This window comes from Equus caballus, chromosome 2 (genome assembly GCF_041296265.1).
Source record: "Equus caballus isolate H_3958 breed thoroughbred chromosome 2, TB-T2T, whole genome shotgun sequence".
NCBI classification, from domain to species: domain Eukaryota; kingdom Metazoa; phylum Chordata; class Mammalia; order Perissodactyla; family Equidae; genus Equus; species Equus caballus.
Window position 1 is genome coordinate 106,832,218 of NC_091685.1, and position 20,857 is coordinate 106,853,074.

General features: G+C 38.6%; 1 long non-coding RNA gene and 1 pseudogene across 1 annotated transcript in view; one reads left to right on the forward strand and one right to left on the reverse strand.

Annotated features, from left to right (window-relative positions):
- The window catches only part of LOC138922931 (uncharacterized), a 28,733-nt gene extending 11,816 nt beyond the window's left edge, over window positions 1–16,917 (forward strand). The window contains exon 2 of the long non-coding RNA XR_011436061.1: window positions 16,504–16,917. This is a non-coding gene — a long non-coding RNA (uncharacterized lncRNA). The remainder of the gene's footprint in view (window positions 1–16,503) is intronic.
- LOC138920134 (RNA-binding protein with serine-rich domain 1-like) lies at window positions 4,782–6,450 on the reverse strand (annotated as a pseudogene).
- Window positions 16,918–20,857: the final 3,940 nt, after the last annotated feature.

Here is a 20,857-nt window from a genome sequence, read left to right on the forward strand (position 1 = left end):
ATTTGGCATACACATAAAAGTGCCCCCCCCAAATCAAAACCCACAAATATACAAATTAATGGATAAAGTAAACAACCATGTAATGGCTACCCAGGTCAAGAATTAGAACCCCCATGTGTCCTTCCCATTCACAACTCTGTCTTCCTGTTAGGGTAAACAAGGTAGTCATTTCCTTGCTTTTCTTTATGGTTTATTACCTAAGTATACATCCCATAGATTTGCCTATTTTTTTTAACTATATATAAATTAAATCATACTCTAAGTATTCTTTTCTGCCTTCTTTCATTCATTATTATGTTTTTAGGATTCATACAAGTTGTTGAAAATAGCTGTAGGTCATTCATTTTATTGCGGTATGTGTAGTCCACTGTATGACTATACTACAAGTTTTTATCCGTTCTGTTGCTGATAGACATTTGGGTTGTTTCCAGTTTGGAGCTATTATAAACATTGCTGTTAGGAACATTTTTCTTTTCTGGTGTGCATGTGTCAATTTCTCTAGGGTATCAATTTAAAAATAGAATTTCTGAGTCATAGGGTATGCATATCTTCATCTCTTGTAGATATTGCCAAATCATTTTCCAACTCTTCTATCAATTTACATTCCCACTGGCAGTGTTTGAGAGTTCACCACATCCTGGAGAACATTTCTCCTTTCATTTACTTTGTCGAGAGTGATCATTTATATTCTATTGTATAACCATAAAGCACTTCTTTATGCTTTGTTCATAGATTCGTTCTAAAACTTAAGAATCCATAAGCAGCTTTATATTAGTTTATGAGTATGTAGCTATTCCTCACTGCAGAACAATGTAGTGTGCTAGAATTGTGTTTCCTTCTCTGTGGTTTCATGTTATGATTCCCTAGGAACAAGATCAAATGGATTCATACCTTATACTTCATCAATATAACCAGCAAATTCCCACTGTTTTAGCTAGATTCATACATATATATATGAATTCCTATATATATATATATATATATATGTATATATATAGGATATATATGAATATGTATGGTTTTTCATTTTTCTGGTACAGTTTTTGTTTTTGCATGGCTTCCTGATTATCTCTTTTTTCTCTCCTTCCATGATAGCACATTCTTATTGTTTTCCTCTTGCCTTTCCAGCCGCTTCTCAGCCTACCTCTTTAATCCTTCTTTGCCTAAACATTAATTGTTGGCGGAGGTGCCCAAGGCTATGTCCTAGAAGATTTTCAAAGTGTGCTCCATAAACCCCTAGGGTCTTGGACACCCTTTCAGGAAGTCTACAGTGTCAAAACTGTTTTCATAATAATATTAAGACACTATTTGCCTTTTTCCCTGTGTTGGCATTTGCACTGATGGCACAGAAGCAGTAGTGGATAGATCTGCTGGTGCCTTAGCATGAATGAAGGCAGTGGCACCAAGCTGTACTAGCAGTCATTGTATTCTTCACTGTCCCACAGTCACAGTTAAAAAAAATTGCAAGTTTCACCTAAGAATGTCCTTGATAGAGCAGTAAAAAGTATTAATTTAAGCTTAACACTGCTAGTGCATATTTTTTTAATATTCGGTGTGATGAAATAGGAAGTATACTTAAATCATTTCTGCTGTATATCAAAGTGTGGTGGTTAACTTGAGGAAAAGCACCAGGATTATTTAAATTGTAAGCAGACTAGATGCTTCGTTCATGGAACCCATTTGTACTTGAAAGAACTCCTGACAACAAACTAGGTTTATTCATGCTTAGGTTACTTGGGAGACATCTTCTCAAAAATGAAGGAAGTGAGGGGCTAGCCCCGTGGCTGAGTGGTTAAGTTCCCACGCTCTGCTTCGGGAGCCCAGGGTTTCACCAGTTCAAATCCTGGGCTGGGACACGGGACCACTCATCAAGCCATGCTGAGGTGGCATCCCACATGCCACAACTAGGAGGACCCACAACTAAAAATACACAACTGTGTATTGGGGGGCTTTGGGGAGAAAAAGGAAAAATAAAATCTTAAAAAAAAAAAGGAAGTGAGCCTGTCGTGTCAATGGAAACAACTGACAGTATTTGTTGCCAGTGTGAAAATTCAAGCTATCACGGGAAAACTAGAAGTTTCGAAAACTTGTAACTAATGCCATGAGCTCAACAGCTTCCCAATGCTTAAAGACTTTTTCTGATGAGATCAGTAGTGATTTTAATGAAAGTAATTTTTTTTTTTTTAAGGATTGGCACCTGGGCTAACAACTGTTACCAATGTTTTTTGTTTTTTTTTCCTGCTTTATCTCCCCAAACCCCCCCTGTACACAGTTGTATATCTTAGTTGCAGGTCCTTCTAGTTGTGGGATGTGGGACGCCACCTCAACGTAGCCTGACGAGCGGTGCCATGTCTGCGCCCAGGATCCGAACCCTGGGCTGCCGCAGCGGAGCATGCGAACTTAACCACTCGGCCACTGAGCCGGCCGCAAAAGTAATTTTTTGATGTCGTGTAATGAAGTGTGTCAACATTTGGAAGGTCCGCATACCTCAGCCAATATTTTTCAAATGACTAAAAATGTTACAGAATCATACATTGCTAAGACAAAGGGTAAGAAAGACCATTGGCTTTCTTTTCCTGACTTAAAATGTTTTTACTGTTATTACATATTTCTTAAATATGAACAACCATGTTTATTACTATATAATTGTTTGACTTCAAGGAAATCATAAGCACTAGTGAAAATATATGACTTAGAAAGTGATTCGTGGTTATATGAATTATCTGTACCAGGGGCCGGCCCGGTGGCACAGCGCTTAAGTTCGCATGTTCTGCTTCTCGGCGGCCCAGTGTTCGTCAGTTCAGATCCCGGGTGCGGACATGGCATCGCTTGGCAAAAGCCATGCTGTGATATGCGTCCCATGTATAAAGTAGAGGAAGATGGGCATGGATGTTAGCTCAGGGCCAGTTTTCCTTAGCAAAAAGAGGAGAATTGGCAGTAGTTAGCTCAGGGCTAATCTTCCTCAAAAAAAAAAAAAAAAAAAAAGAATTATCTGTATCAGGACTTGGCAAACAATGGCCTATGGGCCAAATCCTGTGCACTACCTATTTATATACAGGTGAAAACTAGGAATGGTTTTTACATTTTTAAATGGTTAAATGTAAAAAGAAGAAGAATATTTTATGACACATAAAAACTATATGAAATGTGAATTTCAGTTCCATAAGTAAATTTTATTGTAATGCGTGCTCATTCATTTATGTATTGTCTGTGACTGCTTTCACACTACAATGGCAGAGTTGAGTAGTTGTGACAGAGACCATATGTGGTGCTGTCATCACTTTGTAATAGTGCTAAAAGGCAAACATCAAGAGAAGAATCTAAGAGAATCCTATAAATACCTTCTAAACGATGATGAATATGCTTAATTAAAAGCATTTGCTTATAAATTGATATCAGTATTTGGCAATACCTATCTGTGTGAGAAGACATTTTCAAAGTTGAAATATGTAAAATATCATTACAGATCAGCATTAACAGATGAATATTTGGAACAGATTTTGATGCTAGGTCTGGAGTATTTTCCGACAACAGCCACCAATTCTCCAGATCTCTGATTCTCCTACACCAACTAGATGTCCAACAATTCAGTTCAATTCTGACACTAACTAGAGTTAGTGTCAGACCTCACAAGTTAAAGAACTAGGTCCCATAAGTCTGCCCACACATCAGATATCAGCCACAAATAGGGTACTCAGACCACCCAGACTTTTGCCCAGCCAACTACAAATCAGAGTCCCACTACTCCCTCCTTAGGTTTAATAATTTACTAGAATGGCTCACAGAAGTCAGGGAAACGCTTTATTCACATTTACTAGTTTATTGTAAAGAATACAACTCAGGAACAGCCAGATTAAAGAGATGCACAGGACAAGGTATGGGGAAGGAGGGCCTCAGAGCTTCCATGCCCTCTCTGTGCGTGTCACCCTCCCAGCACCCCCATGTGTTCACCAACCCAGGAGCTCTCTGAATCCCACAGCTTAGGGGTTTTTCTGAAGGTTTCATCACTTAGGCATGATTGATTAAATCGCCGGCTATTAGTAATTAATTCAACCTCTAGCCTCTCTCCCCTACTGTACTGACTGTACAATAAAAGCCAAAAAAGCAGTGTAAGCATTGCCAAGGTAACCTGCAAGACCACCATGTATCAGAGCTGCAGCAGGGGGGGCCGTGATGATCCCGCAGAGCTGGATCTCAACTTGCTCACCAATTTCAGATAGAAAGGGAGATGTGAGGTGTGGGTGTGTGTTATGAATATGTGTGAAAACAGAACCATTTATATCAACTAACATGGGGTGACGGAGGGGCTTCTAAGGGTGTTTGACCCTAGAGGTCAGACAAGGACTCAAGCAGAGGAGCAAAAGGCCAGGCCTGACAGGAAAGGCAGCTGCACAAAAGCTTGCCCCCTTTTCCTGAAGGATCTCTCAGGGCAACAAACAACGCTATGACCAGGCCACCAGTCTGGACCCAGATCATCTGTGAAAGGAAAAATGTGTACCCAGGCTGGGGCCGCACCGCCACCTGGAGCATGTCAGGGCTGGCTTTGCCGGTGAACAAACTCTCTCCCAGGAACCGGAACCTGGTGAGCTTTCTAGATGGAAAACTGGAGGGCATCTTAATAGGCTCAACCCCAAACCAACAACACTTACACAGCCAGAACTCAGCCCTCAGAGGAAACCTCTCAATTGCTGCCTCCGAAACCTGCCCCTAACAGGGATTTTTTTCCTACCCACCCTCCTTCGACTAGAAAGGTGACAAAACTGAGTTGCATGGGATATAAGTTACAGGAGGCACGAGCTTCCCGTGGTCCTGTTTATGGAGGGGAATTTGAGCTGGAGCCGCCCCTGGGACGGTGGCGGGGGATGCCTGGGGGAGCGCGACCTTCTCCTCATGCATCTGCTGACCTGACCTGCGCCACATGGAGGGTGTGGCAGCCTTCTCCTGGGAGGGCTGAATCACCAGGGGAGGCCTAGGCCAGAGGGCCAGCACAGCGGTGGCTGTGATTCCCTGGCTGGCGATTTGTCCTCTGTCCATGTGCTTCAGGGCCTTCTCGGCTTCACCTGGATTCTCAGACTCCACATATCTGTGGCCTTAAGATAGATCGGGATGTGTCCTTTCTACAGGCATGTCAATCATTTAAATTTTCCCACAGGTGGAGAATGTCTCCATGACGTGATCCTTGGTCACATTGCTAGTGAGCCTCCCAATATGCACTGGGGTGGGTTTAGGGGAAGTGCTCCGCCTTTTCCTTTTTTTTTCATCTCTTTTGGGCGGTTTGGATTGGGGCCTGGAATGCCGCCTGTTGTCATGTCTGCGCCAAGAAGGACTCTGAGAGGCGGAAGAGCTGCTGGAGCTGGAGCTGCGGGAAGTGCTGGGACTTCTCCGACCGTCTTGACACCGAGGAGGAGCCGGAGCCGGCGCTGGTGCTGGAGTCCGGGCTGGCGGTAGAGCTGGACCAAGACCTGGTGCCGCTGCTACCTCTGGAAGCACTGGGCCTCTGTCGAGTTTTATCCCGGCCGCGATCCTTCTCGCTTGACTGCTTGGCAGCCCCTGTATCTTTAGAGCCATCCTTGAACTTCTCACTTCTAACTCGTCAGGGAAATGATCCCTAATAGATAGCAATTTACACCAAAGAGCAGGATCTTCCGCTGATGGGACCGCCTCCCGCCTCCTCAGCTGCTAAGTCTAATATAGTTTAAAATTACAACCTGATACAGTGGAAAGAACACTACGCTTGGGACCATTCTGCAAACTGGAACGAACCACCTGGTAGGGCTTGAACTGTGCCAAGCTCTGCGGGCATAAAAAATGAGTAAGATCTGCTTCTTGCACAGTCTGAGTTTGGAGAAGATGGGGCACAGACAGTTGACTGATTACTTAAATATAATGAGATAAGGGCTGCAATAAAAGCACTGAGTTACAGAAATACAAAATTAGTGTCCTTAGCACAGGCTAAGGGAAATCTCTGTGGAGGACTGATGAAGAAGGAGGGGAAGGGGAAGAGTCCTGGCTCTACCATTCAACAGTGAGGGTCTCAGGAAGTACCTGAACTTCTTTCACTCTTCTTTTTCTTTTTCTTTTTTTTTTTTGTATTGCAGTAACATTGGTTTATAACATTATATAAATTTTGGGTGTACATCGTTAGATTTCAATTTCTGTGTAGATTACATCATGTTCACCACTCAAAGACTGATTAGAATCTATCACTACACACATGTGCCTAATCAAATCACCCCTCTCTTCCCCGCTTCCCCTCTGGTAACCATCAATCCAATCTCTGTCTCTATGTGTTTGTTTGTTGTTGTTGTTATTTTCTATTTATGAGTTAGATCATAAGGTGTTTGGCTTCTCCCTCTGACTTATTTTGCTTAGTGTAATACTCTCGCGGTCCATCAATGTTGTCGCAAATGGCCAGATTTCATCATTTTTTATGGCTGAGTAGTATTCCATGGTGTATATATAATACATCTTTATCCATTCCTCCCTTGATGGGCAGATAGGTTGCTTCCAAGTCTTGGCTAATGTGAATAATGCTGCAGTGAACATAGGAGTACATTTGTGTTTTCACGTTCTTTGGATGAATACTCAGCAGTGGAATAGCTGTATGGTATGGTATGGTGTGGTAGTTCTATTCTTAATTTTTTGAGGAATCTCCATACTGTTTTCCATAGTGGCTGCACCAGTTTGCACTCCCTCCAGCACTGTATGAGGGTTCCCTTTTCTCCACATCCTATCCAATACTTGTTAATTCCTGTCTTGTTGATTATAGCCGTTCTGATGGGCATGAAGTGATATCTCATTGTAGTTTTGGTTTGTATTTCCCTAATGATTAGTGATGTTAAACACCTTTTCATATGCCTGTTGGCCATCTGTATATCTTCTTTAGAGAAATGTCTGTTCAGATCTTCTCATTTTTTAATTGGGTTTTTAGGCTTTTATTGTTGAGATGCATGAGTTCTTTAAATACTTTGGATATTATTTTATTTATTTACTTATTTATTTGTTTGTTTTTTGGTGAGGAAAGTTGGCCCTGAGGTAACATCTATTGCCAGTCTTCCTGTTTTTGCTTGAGGAAGACTGTCCCTGAGTTAACTTCTGTGCCACTCTTCTTCTATTTCATATGTGGGGCACCACCACAGCATGGCTTGATGAGCAGTGCATAGGTCTGCGCCCAGGATTCAAACCTGTGAACCCTGGGCTGCCAAAGCGGAGCATTCAAACTTAACCACTACACCACCAGGCCAGCCCCAAATGAATGAGCTTTTTAAAACTCATTAAATCAGGGGCCAACCCCGTGGCACAGCTCTTAAGTTCACATGTTCTGCTTCAGCAGCCTGGGGTTTGCTGGTTCAGATCCTGGGTGTGGACATGGCACCACTTGGCAAGCCATGCTATGGCAGGCATCCCACATGTAAAGTAGAGGAAGATGAGCATGGATGTTAGCTCAGGGCTAATCTTCCTCAAAATAAATAAATAAATAAAACTCATTAAATCATCTTTAATCTCCCCCAACTCTACATATTCCCACCTCCACCAGCTGAAAAAACTTCCATTGGCTCCCCGTAGCTCTATGCATAGAGACCAAAATCTCTAACCTAGCCTACAGGACCCCGCATAGCCTAGTTATAACACTTATTAAACTGTTTTCAGAAGCAATTTCCATTAAACAAATTTAACTCTTTGATCAATTTTTCTATAGTGCAGTGAAGCCAGTTTCCTTTTCATACTAATTTTTAACTAAAATAATTTTGAGGGATCAATTCTTATCCCTTTTAGTTTTATATTGTAAATTTTCTTTGAAAACCTTTATTTTGACTAAATTTCCTAGGTCAAATTTGCAGTTCTATGTTTGTCAAGAAGTTTTGATACAAACATAGATTTTTTTTTTTTTTAGAGATTTTTTTTTTCTGCTCTTCTCTCCCCAGATCCCCCCAGTACATAGTTGTATGTTTTAGTTGTGGGTCCTTCTAGTTGTGGCACACTTGGAAATTTTTAATCAATATCACTTTAGCTACATTTGATTTTATTTTATGTTAATTAGTTAATTCTATAAAATCTGGTATTTCCTGGTTGATTTGCACTAAAAATATTATCAAGAAAATGTGATTCTTCCTCCATGTATATTTTACCTGTGCAATTATCGCCATCATCAGTTTTGTTTTCTATTTACTTATACAAGGAATTTATTTGCTGATGATTAGTATTTATCCCTTAGCTAATGAGCCGTCCCCTTCACCTAGTTCAGTATTGCTCTTTTATCAACGTCATTTGCAAGTCTCAAAACTCTTTCAATTCCTTGGCAGTACAAAGAACATTCTCAGGGTCATAACGTTCTGCTTTGTAAACATAGATCTTTTTTCCTAAGGTTTTTCTTAATATTATGTAATATTATACAACCAATTCTTCAGTTTACTTTTTTTATTTTAAACTATCTATAGGTGTGTCATGGTTTTAGGGAAGCTTTTAAAAACTAGTACATCAGTTTAGTGAAACTGTTGCTATTTGCAGATGGCGTGATTTTATATATAGAAAACCCTAAAGAATCCACCAAAAACCTTTTTGAAATAATAAGTGTATACAATAAAGTTGCAGGATACAAAATCAGCATACAAAATCAGTTGCTTTTCTATGCACTGACAGCAAAGTAGCAGAAAGAGAAATTAAGAATACAATCCCATTTACATTTGCAATAAAAAGAATAAAATACCAGCAATAAATTTAACCAAAGGAGTGAAACACCTGTATGCTGAAAACTATAAAACATTGTTGAAAGAAATTGAAAAAGACACAAAGAAGTGGAAAGATATTCTATGCCCTTGGATTGGAGGAATTAACATAGGTATAATGTCCATACTTCCTAAAGCAATCTACAGATTCAATGCAATCCCTATCAAAGTTCCAATGGCATTTTTCACAAAAAATCCTAAAATTTATATGGAACAACAAAAGACCCCAATATCCAAAGGAATCCTGAGAAAAAAGAACAAAGCTGCAGGTATCACACTCCCTGATTTCAAAATATACTACAAAGCTCTAGTAACCCAAACAGCATGGTACTGGCACAAAAACAGACACACAGATCAATGTAACAGAATTGAGAACCCAGAAATAAACCCACACATCTGTGGACAATTAATTTTTGACAAGGGAGCCAAAAACATACAGTTGAGAAAGGAAAGTCTTTTCAATAATAGTGTTGGGAAAACTGGATAACCACATGCAAAAGAATGAAAATGGACTATTATCTTACTCCATACACAAAAATTAACTCAAAATGGATTACAGACTTGAATGTAAGACCTGAAACCATAAAACTTCTAGAAGAAAACATAGGCAGTACACTCTTCAATGTCAGTCTTAGCATCATTTTTTTTTTTTTTTTTGAGGAAGATCAGCCCTGAGCTAACTGCTGGCAATCCTCCTCTTTTCTCTGAGGAAGACTGGCCCTGAGTTAACATCCATGACCATCTTCCTCTACTTTATATGTGGGACGCCTACCACAGCATGGCATGCCAAGCAGTTCCATGTCTGCACCCAGAATCAAACTGGCGAACCAGGGCCACCTAAGCAGAACGTGTGCACTTAACTGCTGCGCTACTGGGCCGGCCCCTTAGCATCATATTTTTTTTTTCTGCTTTATCTTCCCAACCCCTCCCCGTACACAACTGTATATCTTAGTTGCAGATCCTTCTAGCTGTGGGATGTGGGACGCTGCCTCAACGTGGCCTGGCGAGCGGTGCCATGTCCACGCCCAGGATCCGAACCCTGGGCCACCGCAGTGGAGTGCGTGAACTTAACCACTCGGCCACAGAGCCAGCCCCACCTTAGCATCATATTTTTAAGTACCATGTCTGAGTGGGCAAGGAAAACAAAAGAAAAAATAAACAAATGGGGTTACATCAAACTACAAAGCTTCTGCACAGCAAGGGAAACCATCAATAAAATGAAAAGACAACCTAACAATTGGGAGAAGATATTTGCAAACCATATATGTGATAAGGGGTTAATGTCCAAAGTATATAAAGAACTCATACATCTCAACAACAAAAAAAACCCCAGCAACCCAATTAAAAAATAGGCAAAAGATCTGAACAGACATTTTTCCAAAGAAGATAGACAGATGGCCAACAGGCACATGAAAAGAAGTTCAGCATCACTAGTTATTAGGGAAATGCAGATCAAAATTAATGAGATATCACCTCACTCCCATCAGAATGGCTATAATCAACAAGACAAGAAATAACAAGTGTTGGATAGGATGTGGAGAAAAGGAACCCTCATACAGTGCTGGTGGGAGTGCAAACTGGTGCAGCCACTATGGAAAACAATATGGAGATTTCTCAAAAACTTAAGAACAGAAGTACCATACGATCCAGCTATGCCACTGCTGGGTATTTATCCAAAGAACATGAAAACATGAATGCATGAAGATACATGCACCCCTATGTTCATCACAGCATTATTCACAATAGCCAAGACTTGGAAGCAACCTAAGTGCCCATCAAGGGATGAATGGATAAAGATGTGTTGTATGGACACAATGCAACAGTACTCAGCTATGAAAAAAGTTGAAATCTGGCCATTTGCGAAAACATGGATAGACCTTGAGGGTATTATGCTAAGCAACATCAGTCAGATGAAGAAAGTCAAATACTATGTGATCTCACTCATAAACTGAAGTTAAAAAGAAGAATAATGACAACAAACAAAGAAACACATAGATACAGAGTTTAGATTGGTGGTTCCAAAGGGGAGAGGGGGACGAGGGTGAAAGGTGTAACTGGTCATATGGGTATGGTGATGGTTGATAATTAATCTTTGGGTGGTGAACATGATGTAGTCTACACAGAATGGAAGTATAATGATGTACACCTGAAATTTATATAATGTTATAAACCAATCTTACTTCAATAAACATAAATGTAAAAAAAAGCTAATGCATCAGTTTATTTCTCTATTTTGTACATTTTCCAATACATCTGAGTTTCACCTTTATAGATGATAGGTGGCTGAAAACAGGGCAGATCAGCTATATTGTGGAAGGACTTTGCCACTGTTTTTTTCTTTTTTCTTTTGTAGGTGAAGATTTGCCTTAAGCTAACATCTGTTGCCAATCTTCCTCCTTTTCCCCCCCAAAAGCCCCAGTACATAGTTGTGTATAGTTGTAAATTCTTCTAGTTCTTGTACGTGCACTGCTGTCACAGCATAGCTAGTGACAGACGAGTGGTGTGGTTCTGCTCCCAGGAACCAAACCCGGGCTGCCAAAGTGGAGCATGCCAAACTTTAACCACTAGGTCATCAGGGCTGGCTCCTTTGCCACATTTTTATAGGAGAAATGATGATCAGAATTCCAGACTGTATGCTGAAATAATAAGCACTTGAAATTGTGCTGCATCTGCAGTGTTCAAGGTATCTATTCCAGTTTGGCACAGCGTATAAGAGCCATAGAAATATTTAGGTATTTTAGCTGGATAATCCCACTCCTAGAAATTTATTATGTCATTAATCTCAAAGAAAAGGACAAAAATGACTGCATTTGTTTTATGTTTGTTTGAAATAATACATGCTTTGGTAACATTTTTAAACAATAAAGGTCAGTCATTGAAAAGTTTAAGTTGTTTTCCCTTCTCTTCTCACTCCCCAGAAATAGTCATAGTTCCTTTTCCTCTATATCCTTCCAGTTTTTTCTATGCGTATTTATATATCCTTTTTTCTTTGCATAATCTGTATTATTTCAATGAAAAACTCTTGGATATCTTTACATATCAGCATAAAGATAAAACTAATAATAAAATGATAAAGATTTCTAGACCCTGCTAAGTGGTTTTGAATCTAAGTTCTACCCTCATTTTTGGTAAGGTGAATTCATATAGACCCACCTCCAAATGGAAATACCAAAAAACATTGCAAGTAAGAATAATTTGTTCTCTTTGTGCCATTGCTCTTCATTATTGCTAACTGAATACAACATCTCTGATCAAGGGAATATGCAGATCATGTTCTTCAGCAGCTGAATCATTTAAAACTTGGCAATTGGGCACTGTTCATAAGTCATTCAAAACCATATAAATTTTGTCCATTTAGAAACAGTCACTGGGCCAGCCTGGTGACATAGTGGTTAAGTTCAGCACACTCCAGTTTGGTGGCCCGTGTTTGCGGATTTGGATCCCAGGCATGGACCTACACCACTCATCAAGCCATGCTAGAATGGCATCCCACATATAAAATAAAGGATAATGGGCACAGATGTTAGCTCAGGGCCATTCTTCTTCAAACAAAAATAGGAGGGTTGGCAACAGGTGTTAGCTCAGGGCCAATCTTACTCACCAAAAAAATAAATTAAAAAAATAAAAATAGTAGCTAAAAATACCTTTTCTAGTGACTCACAAAACTGTTTAATTACAAAATTATTTTTTTATAATGGAATTAACATCAATCTATTATTTGTCTTTCAGCACCTGGAGTTTAACGGGAATGAATGATACAGGAGTAAATATATGAGTCTCTGGACACTTTCCATTATCTCCTGTTTCTTGGTTATTTATTTACTGATAGACTCTCCTTACTTTTTCACCTGAAATTTTCATGTTTTACTGTTTTCTCAAAGAGCTTAGGAAATCTTGAGGGAAATTTCTTAGCCATTTTTGTTGGATGATAAAAGAAAAACTCATTTAAAAAAAAAAGAAAAACCCATTTTTAAAAATTTTCTTTTCTTTTAAAAATTTTCTTTTAAAAATTGTTTTGAGGGCCTGGCCCCATGGCCAAGTGGGTAAGTTCGCACGCTCTGCTTCGGCAGCCTGGGGTTTCACTGATTCCAATCCTGGGAGTGGACCCGGCACTGTTCATCAAGCAATGCTGAGGCAGCGTCCCATGTGCCACAACTAGAATGACCCCCAACTAAGATATACAACTATGTACTGGGGGGCTTTGGGGAGAAGAAGGAAAAATTTTTTAAAAAATTGTTTTGAACAATTAAAGTTTTAAGATTTAAACCATTTGTCAGTTAAATCTAAGTAAGAAATATAAGAAGATCAGATATAAGTCATTAGTCAATTTGAGAAAAAAATATAGGGTGAAAGCATACCATGTTTTAGAGTATCTCTTTAAGTGTGTATGATTAGATTATGTTCTTAATTTGAGAACTTTGTCTAAGGACAGTAGCCTGGGTAAAAGGTTGGAGATTTACTATGAAATATAGGACACTACTGTACTGTAATTGGACACTTGGAAAAATAGATACTTCATAGAAGGCTGTGTGTTATGTTGTTGACATTTTTGTCTTAAGAAAATAAGCTGCCTAGAACATTTAATGCCTGATTTTTAAAATAGAATTCCAGGGACCGGCCTGGTGGCACAGCGGTTAAGTGCGCACGGTCTGATTCTTGGCAGCCCGGGGTTCGCTGGTTCGGGTCCCAGGTGCGGACATGGCACCACTTGGCAAGCCATGCTGTGGTAGGCATCCCACATATAAAGTACAGGAAGATGGGCACAGATGTTAGCTCAGGGCAAGTCTTCCTCAGCAAAAAGAGGAGGATTGGCAGCAGTTAGTTCAGGCCTAATCTTCCTCAAAAAAACAACAAAAAATATATGTATATAATTCCAAGACTGATAATTCAACAATAAAATAATCAAAATACTTCTATTTTCTTGATTAATGGTGTTCAAACAACATAAAGTTATCAATCAGACAGATTAAAAATAGTCAGTTTTGAAATCTTTTGGTTTTACAATATGATTTGAAATTCTTCCTTCCTAGTGTAGAAATTTGTTCTGTTATCCCTTTACTGAATCAACAGTCTCTTCCTCTCTCCTGGATCGTTCTCATCAATATATAGACAGACTTTAGTGTTTACCATCAAACAAACAAAACCTAATTTGAAACCATTTCCCCTTCCAGGAAATGGAGGCCTTTTCCTAGAAAAGCCACGGCTGGTATTTCTAGCATATCTTCCCAGAGAAGCTTATAGTTGTTATCTTCACATCCTGGCCCCTCCCCAGTCACTCTTTTTTTTTTTTTATTTATTATTATTGTGATAAAATTTGCCATTTTAATCTTTTTTAAATGTATAGTTTAGTGGCATTAAGTACATTCATGCTGTGAAACCATCACCACCATCTGTCTCCAGAAATTTTTAATCTTCTCAGACTGAAACTCTATACCTATCAATCAATAACTTCCCATTCTCCCCTCCTCCCAGCCGCTGGCAACCAATATTCTACTTTCTGTCTTTGAATTTGACGTCTCTATGTACCTTGTATAAGTGGAATAAGACATTATTTGTCCTTTTATGTCCCATTAAGCTTATTTCACTTAGCTTAATTTTTTCCAGGGTTGATCCATGTTGTAGCGTGTATCAGAATTTTATTTCTTTTTTGCAGGGGAAGATTCACCCTAAGCTAATATCTGAGGCCAGTCTTCCTCCTTTTTCACTCTGCAAAGCCTTAATACATAGTTGTGTATATTCTTCTATGTGAGCCACTGCCACAGCATGGCTACTGACAGACAAGTGGTATGGTTCCATGCTGAGGAACCAAACCTGGGCCACTGAAGGAGAGTGCACCAAATTTTAGCCTCTAGGCTATCAGGGCTGACTCAGAATTTTATTTTTTTTTAAGTCTATAATATTCCATTTTATGTATGTACCATGTTTTGTTTATCCATTCATCTGTCAATGGACATTTGGGTTGTTTCCACCTTTTGGTTACTGTGAATAATGCTACTATGAACATTTATGTATAAGTATCTGTTTGAGTTCCTGCTTTCAGTTGTATTGGGTAGATACTTAGCTGTGAAATTGCTAGATCGTATGGTAATTCTATGTTTAATTTTTTGAGGAATTGCCGTGCTGTCTTCCACAGTGGCCGCGCCATTTTCATACCATCAACACACAAGGGTTCTAGTTTCTTCACATCCTTGCCAACAGTTGTTATTTTCCCTTTTTGGTTAATAGCCATCCTAATGGTTGTGAAGTGGTATCTCATTGTTGTTTTGACTTGCGTTTCCCTAGTGATATTTTCATGTACTTATTGGCCATTTGCATATCTTCTTTGGAGAAATGTTTATTCTAGTCCTTTGCTCATTTTTTAATTTAGTTGTTTTGTTGTTGTTGAGTTGTAGAAATTCTTTATAAATATTCTGAATATTAATCCCTTATCAGATATATGATTTGTAAATATTTTTTCCTATTCTGTGGTTGCCTTTTCCTGCCCCAAAGTTTTTAAATTTGATTATGTCCAGTTGTTCTTTTGTTGCCTGTGCGGTGTCATATCCAAGAAATGGTTGCCAAATCCAATGTCCTGAAGACTTTCCCCTGTGTTTTCTTCTAAGAATTTTATAGTTTCAGCTCTTACATTTAGGTTTTTGATCCATTTTGAGTTAATTTTCTGTATGTGGTGTAAAGTAAGGATTTAACTTGATTCTTTTGCATGTGGACATCCAGTTCTTCCAGTGCCATTTGTTGAAAAGACTGTCCTTTCTTCATTGAATAGTCTGGGCCTCCTCTTCTAGTCCCTTGTTCTAGATGTCTGTCTTTATTTCAGCACCACACTGTTTTGATTACTGTAGTTTTGTAGTAATTGGTTTTATTTTTAAATTCTGGTTTTATTGTATGTGATGAGAAAGTGTTGTTTAGAATATGTCTTCCTTATGAAACATACTGATTTTCCTTTGTGCCCTAGTGTATGACTTTTGGAAATGTTTCATGTGCCCTTGAGAAAAGTTATGCTCTGTTGTTAGAGCCTAATACTTGATATATATGCAAAAGATCTATCTTATTGTGTCATTTAGATTTTTTAATATATGTGCTGTCTAATACAATAGGTACTAGTTATATGTGGCTATTTAAAATAAATTTTTTAAAAGTTAAATTTGATTAAATAAAATAAAAAATTCACTTCCTCAGTTATGATAGCCTCATTTCGCCTGCCTGTAGCCACATGTGGCTAGTGACTACTCTGTTGGAAACAGCAGATGTAGTACCTTTCCATCATTGTAGAAAGTTCTCTTGGACAGTGCTGTTGTGTACTCTTATTTAATTTTTGTCCTGTGACCCATCTCGTACTGAGAGTGGGTTGTTAAAGTCTTCTGTTAGTGTGTTTCTAGCTGCTTGTTCTTGCATTTCCTATAGTTTCTTTTTTATATAGGTGGTTATTTTGTTAATTGGGGCCTATATATCTTCGTCATTTCTTTTTAAAAAAAGATATCTGAAGGACTATGGCAAAGATTTAACACCTGTTTAATCTCAGTAATGGGTACATGGGTTTCATTATGTTGTTTTCTATATGTTTGAATTATCTCATAATTAAAAGAAGGAAGACATGAAAGCATATCATCATGAGATTTCAGGACATGAAAGTTAAAAAGGTCTTAAAAGAGAAAGAAAAACAAGTCATATGCCAAAACACTGGAACTAAAAAGACATAGAGTTTTTAACTGCAACTTTGAATGCTAAAAGATGGTGGAGAAATGCCCCAAATCCTGAGGGATATCTGTTCACCCTGCAGGTCAGTCCTCCACCGAACTATCAAGTAAAAGTGAGAAGAGAATAAAGAAGTTTCAGATATGCAAGTTTCAAAACCTCTCATCACTCTTTCCTCAGAGGCTACCAGAGGATGTACTGCTTCCAAACTAAGAAGAAAACCGAAAAAGAAAAAAGAAATCAGAGGAATCAGAAGACAAGGATTCAACGCAATAGAAGGCTATAAGAAGTCCTAGTACTGTTAGTACTAGAGGAAAGAAGATTGGGAGAGAATTGAGAGAGGTGGCTCTCCAGGGTTAAAATGGGACTGATACGTTATTTGAAAACCTGGAAAAAAACATTCTTATGCTGCTTGGCTGATCTCTTTACAGCATTTGGAAAAAGGGGAATTTTAGGTGCACAGGAAACCAATTAAAGCAATGAACTACAGGAAAACTAAGTTATTCAAGAAAGGAATTGTAATAGAATATACTTAGCTTTGCAGTGAACAGTATTTATGTAGTCATAGTAATGTAAATGTTATATATGCATTTAACAAAAACTGTGATAGAATTCATCCTAATGATGAGGGAAAATGTAGTTTGTGGTGTACAAGGGATATATTCTCAAATACAATAGCAAAATCAGTGTCTACAATTGATGTCAAAAATAAGCACATTATTTAGAATTATGAAGGTAAATAGCAGAAGAATCAGCTAAGATTATGGAAAAGCTACATTTAAAGAGGACTGTTATTAGGGAAAGATGGTAAGGTAGAGGAAACCTTATGGGACTGCTGCCTTTTGATTGGAAAGGTGAGTGCAGGGGCCATCCTGGTGGCATAGCGGTTGAGTTTGTGTACTCCTCTTCAGTGGCCCAGGGTTCACTGGTTCAGATCCTGGGTGTGGACCTACACACCGCTTGTCAAGCCATGCTGTGGCAGGCATTCCACATATAAAGTGGAGGAGGATGGGCACAGAGGTTAGCTCAGGACTAGACTTCCTCAGCAATAAAGAAGAAGATTGGCGGCAGATGTCAGCTCAGGGCTGATCTTCCTCAAAAAAAAAAGTGAGTATAGCACAGTGGTAAGAACATAGTCTGTGGAGATAGACTGCCTGGCTTTGAGTCCCATTTAGAATTGTTTCCGGTCATAGGGATTGTTGTGAAGGGTAAATGTAAAGTGTAAAGTGCTAAGAAGTGTGCTAGATGCATATCATGTTCTGTGTGTTAGCTGTAGTTGTAATGTGATTTAATTTGTGTACATATTACATTATTAATTTTTTCCATTTTTAAATATTTTCTTTTATTGAGGTCATAATAGTTTATAATATCGTGAAATTTCAGGTGTACATTATTATTTGTCAGTCACTATATAAATGTGCACTTTCACCCCTTGTGTCTAGCCCCAAACCCCCTTCCTTTCTGGTAACCAGTAATCTGTTCTCTTGATCCATGTATTTGTTATCTTCCACATATGAGTGAAATCATGCAGTATTTCTCTTTCTCTGTCTGGCTTATTTCACTTAACATCATACCCTCAAGGTCCATCCATGTTGTTGCAAATGGGATGATTTTTTCCTTTTTTATGGCTGAGTAGTATTCCGTTGTGTATATATACCACATCTTCTTTACCAATTCATCTGTAGAAGGGCACTTGGGTTCCTTCCACTTCTTGGCTATTGTGAATAATGCTGCAGTGAACACAGGGGTGCATAAATCTCTTTGGATCATTGATTTTAAGTATTTTGGGTAAATACCCAGTAGTGGGATAGTTGGATTGTATGGTATTTCTATTTTTAATTTTTTGAGAAATCTTCATACTGTTTTCCATAGTGACTGCACCAGGTTGCATTCCCACCAGTGGTGTATGAGCATTCCCTTTTCTTCACATCCTCTCTAACATTTGTTGTTTTTTGTCTTGGTGATTACAGCCATTCTCACTGGTGTAAGGTGATACCTCGTAGTTTTGATTTGTGTTTCCCTAATAATTAGTAGTGTTGAACATCGTTTCATGTGTCTATTGGCCATCTGTATTTCTTCTTTGGAAAAATTTCTGTTCATATCATCTGCCCATTTTTTTATTGGATTGTTTGGGGTTTTTTTGTTGAGTTGTATGAGCTCTTTATGTATTTTGGAGATAAACCCCTTGTCTGATAAATGATTTGCAAATATTTTCTCCCAATTGGTGTGTTGTCTTTTCATGTTGTTCATGGTTTCCTTTGCTTTCCAGAAGCTTTTTTTAGTGTGATGTAATCCCATTTGTTAACTTTTTCTTTTGTTTTCCTTGCCTGAGAAGACATGGTATTCTTTTGTTGTTGTTGTTGAGATTAGCACCTGAGCTAACAACTGTTGCCAATCTTTTTTTTTCTTCTTCTTCTTCTCCCCAAAGCCCCCCCAGTACATAGTTGTATATTGTAGTTGTGAGTGTCTCTGGTGGTGCTATGTGGGATGCTGCCTCAGCATGGCTGATGAATGGTGCTCTGTCCACGCCCAGGATCCGAACTTGCAAAACCCTGGGCCGCCAAAGTGGAGTGCGAGAACTTAACCACTCGGCCAGGGGGCCAGCCCTAGACATGGTATTCTAAAAGATGTTGCTGAGACCAGTGCCTATATTTTCTTCTAGGAGTTTTATGGTTTCAGGTCTTACATTCAAGTCTTTAATCCATTTTGAGTTAATTTTTGTGTATGGTGCAAGATAATGGCTGTCCAGTTTTCCCAACACCATTTATTGAAGAGACTTTCCTTTCTCCATTGTATATTCTTATACAATATTCACTTAACATAATTCCCTCAAGGTCCATCCATGTTATTGCAAATGGAATGATTTTGTTCTGTTTTGCAGCTGAGTAGTATTCCGTTGTATATACGTACCACATCTTCTTTATCCATTCGTCTGTTGATGGACACTTAGGTTGCTTCCATGTCTTGGCTATTGTAAATAATGCTGCAATGAACATTGGGGTACATAGGACTTTTGGGATTGCTGACTTCAAGCTCTTTGGATAAATATCCAGTAGTGGGATGGCTGGATCATATGGTAGTTCTATTTTTAATTTTTTGAGGCATCGCCATACTGTTTTCCATAGTGGCTGCACCAGTTTGCATTCCCACCAGCAGTGTATGAGGGTTCCTTTTTCTCCACAACCTCTCCAACATTTGCTACTATTAGTTTTAGATATTTTTGTCATTCTAATGGGTGTAAGGTGATATCTTAGTGTAGTTTTGATTTGCATTTCCCTGATGATCAGCGATGATGAGCATCTTTTCATGTGCCTTTTGGCCATCCGTATATCTTTTTTGGAGAAATGTCTGTTCATGTCTCCAGCCCATTTTTTGATTGGGTTGTTTGATTTTTTGTTGTTGAGTTGTGAGAGTTCTTTATATATTATGGATATTAAGCCTTTGTCAGATATATGACTTGCAAATATTTTTTCCCAGTTAGTGGGTTGTTTTTTTGTTTCAATCCTGTTTTCATTTGCCTTGAAGAAGCTCTTTAGTCTGATGAAGTCCCATTTGTTTATTCTTTCTATTGTTTCCCTTCTCTGAGAAGGCATGGTGTCCGAAAAGATCCTTTTAATACTGATGTCAAAGAGTGTACTGCCTACTTTTTCTTCTAGAAGCCTTACGGTTTCAGGTCTCATCTTTAGGTCTTTGATCCATTTTGAGTTTATTTTGGTGAATGGTGAAAAAGAATGGTCAATTTTCATTCTTTTACATATGGCTGTCCAGTTTTCCCAGCACCATTTGTTGAAAGGACTTTCTTTTCTCCATTGTATGCCCTCAGCTCCTTTGTCAAAGATAAGCTGTCCATAGATGTGTGGTTTTATTTCTGGGCTTTCAATTCTGTTCCATTGATCTGTGCACCTGTTTTTGTACCAGTTCCATGCTGTTTTGATTACTGTAGCTTTGTAGTATATTTTGAAGTCAGGGATTGTGATGCCTCCCGTTTTGTTCTTTTTTCTCAGGATTGCTTTAGAAATTCGGGGTCTTTCGTTGCCCCATATGAATTTTAGGATTCTTTGTTCTAATTCTGTAAAGAATGTCATTGGGATTCTGATTGGGATGTCATTGAATCTGTAGATTGCTTTAGGTAGAACGGACATTTTAACTGTGTTTATTCTTCCAATCCATGTACGTGGAATATCTTTCCATCTCCTTATGTCGTCATCCAATTATCTCAGAAAGGCCTCATAATTTTCATTATATAGGTCCTTCACTTCCTTAGTTAAATTTACCCCAAGGTATTTTATTCTTTTTGTTGCGATTGTGAATGGTATTGTGTTCTTGAGTTCTTTTTCTGTTAGTTTGTTATTGGAGTATAGAAATGCTACTGATTTATGCAAATTGATTTTGTACCCTGCAACTTTCCTGTAGTTGTTGATTACTTCTAAGAGTTTTCC